The sequence below is a fragment of the Arachis hypogaea genome, chromosome 16 (genome assembly GCF_003086295.3).
Source record: "Arachis hypogaea cultivar Tifrunner chromosome 16, arahy.Tifrunner.gnm2.J5K5, whole genome shotgun sequence".
Lineage (NCBI taxonomy): Eukaryota > Viridiplantae > Streptophyta > Magnoliopsida > Fabales > Fabaceae > Arachis > Arachis hypogaea.
The window spans coordinates 4,381,084-4,383,647 of NC_092051.1; the positions used below are offsets into that span (position 1 = coordinate 4,381,084).

At 30.4% G+C, this 2,564-nt stretch overlaps 1 non-coding gene across 1 annotated transcript; it reads left to right on the forward strand.

The window, feature by feature from the left end:
- Positions 1-278: 278 nt before the first annotated feature.
- LOC112760341 (small nucleolar RNA R71) lies at positions 279-385 on the forward strand. Its single transcript, XR_003180787.1, has one exon. It is a non-coding gene; the product is annotated as a small nucleolar RNA R71 (small nucleolar RNA).
- Positions 386-2,564: the final 2,179 nt, after the last annotated feature.

Here is a 2,564-nt window from a genome sequence, read left to right on the forward strand (position 1 = left end):
TGCCTTCTCTTTCCCAAATATGGATTGGAAAGCTCTAATTGCTGATTCTTTAGACTTTTTATTCTCAGCTTGCAAATGTGCCTATAATAATGTGAAGAAAAATAATAGTAATAAAATAAGAGTAAATACACAATTAGACTAAAGGCATATATCATTTGACAACATCGAAACAAATAATAGAGATTAAAAATAATGTCAAGATTCTTTAACTCAACGCAAGCATAAAAGTAACCACAAGTGATGGACAATTTGCCAAGACACAAGAAATCCATAACCACAAGTGATCAGAAGGACACTTTTTGGTCAGTTACTTGTATCTCTCCCAAGCTTCATAGAGGGATTCACCTTCCTTTTGTCTGAAGGTTTGAACATCCACTCTAAGCTTACTAAGCTTTTGAGGAGGAAAGAACTTGGCTAAGAAAGTCGTGACCAGCTTATCCCAAGAGTTCAGGCTATCTTTAGGTTGAGAGTCCAACCATATTCTAGCTCTGTCTCTTACAGCAAACGGGAAAAGCATGAGCCTGTAGACCTCGGGATCAACCCCATTGGTCTTAACAGTATCACAGATCTGCAAGAATTCAGTTAAGAACTGAAAAGGATCTTCTGATGGAAGTTCATGAAACTTGCAGTTCTGTTGTATCAGAGAAACTAGTTGAGGTTTAAGCTCAAAATTGTTTGCTCCAATGGCAGAGATTGAGATGCTTCTTCCATGTAAATTGGAATTTGGTGCAGTAAAGTCACCAAGCATCTTCCTTGCATTGTTATTATTTTCGGCCATGTCTCCTTCTTTTTCGAAAATTTCTGTCAGATTTTCTCCAGAGAGTTGTGCTTTAGCTTCCCTTAGCTTCCTCTTCAGAGTCCTTTCAGGTTCAGGATCAGCTTCAACAAGAATGTTCTTATCCTTGTTCCTGCTCATATGAAAAAGAAGAGAACAAAAAATAATAGGGATCCTCTTTGCCACAGTAGAGAGGTTCCTTTATGTGAGTAGAAGAGAAGAATAGAAGAAGGGAAGAGAAAAACTCGAACACAGAGAGGAAGATGGTGTTCGAATTTTGGGTGGAAAAGAAGTGTTAGTAGATGAATAAATAAATAGAAGGAGATGAGAGATGAGAGAATAATTCGAAAATTAAACAAAATAAAAAATAAATTTTTTTTTGTTAGAATTCGAAAATTGAAAATTGAAATTAAATTAAATTAAAATTTAAAACAATTAGTTAATTAAAAATAAATTTTGAAAAAGAGGGGAGGGATTTTCGAAAATTAGAGAGAGAAAAGTAGTTAGGTAGTTTTGAAAAAGATAAGAATCAAACAAAAAGATGAGATTAATTGAAAAGATTTGAAAATCAAATTTTGAAAAGATAAGAAGTTAGAAAAGATTTTGAAATTAATTTTGAAAAAGATGTGATTAAAATTTATTTTGAAAAAGATTTGAAAAAGAAATTTAAAAAGATTTTATTTTGAAAATTAAAGTTGATTACTTGACTAACAAGAAACAAAAAAGATATGATTTTAAAATTTAAAGATTGAATCTTTCTTAATAGGCAAGTAACAAACTTAATATTTTTGAATCAATCACATTAATTGTTAGTAAAGATTTTGAAATTATGAAACAAAATAAGAAAAAGATTTTTGAAAATCAATTTGGAATTTTCGAAAATTATGAAAGAAAAATGAAATAGATTTGATTTTTGAAAAAGATTTGAAAGAGATAGAAATTTTAAATTGAAAATTTGATTTGATTCATAAGAAACAACTAAATTTTAAGAAGTTTTGAAAAAGTCAACTCAAATTTTCGAAAATTTATGAGATAAAAAGGGAAAGATATTTTTTTGATTTTTGAATTTTTAATGATGAAAGAGAAAAACAAAAAAAATGATGCAAAACATAAAAAATTCAAGATCAAAACACATGATGCATGCAAGAACACTTTGAATGTCAAGATGAACACCAAGAACACTTTGAAGACCAAGATGAACATCAAGAACTTATTTTTGAAAATTTTTAAGAAAAGAAAAGGATGCAAGACACCAATCTTAAAAATTTTTAATGTTGAGACACTAACAAATTGAAAATGCATATGAGAAACAAGAAAAGATGCACAACAAGAAAATGCAAAGATCAAACAAAAAAGATCATCAAGAACAACTTGAAGATCATGAAGAACATATGATGAAATTTCGAAAATTAAAGGGAAATTAAAACACATGCAATTGACACCAAACTTAGAAATTGACACAAGACTCAAACAAGAAACACAAAATATTTTTGGTTTTTATGATTTTATGAATTTTTTTGTAATTTTTTCAAAAATTATTTGGAAAAGATAAAAATAAGGATTTCAAAATTTCTAATGAGAATTCCAGGAATCATGCAATGTTAGTCTAAAACTCCGGTCCAGGAATTAGACATGGCTTACTAGCTAGCCAAGCTTTCAGTGAAAGCTCCGGTCCAAAACACTAGACATGGCCAATGGCAAGCCAAGCTTCAGCATACATAGTTCAAGCATGTGAAAAGGAAGCCTCAGTCCAAAAGAATTTAGACATGGCTTTACAGCCAGCCAGGCT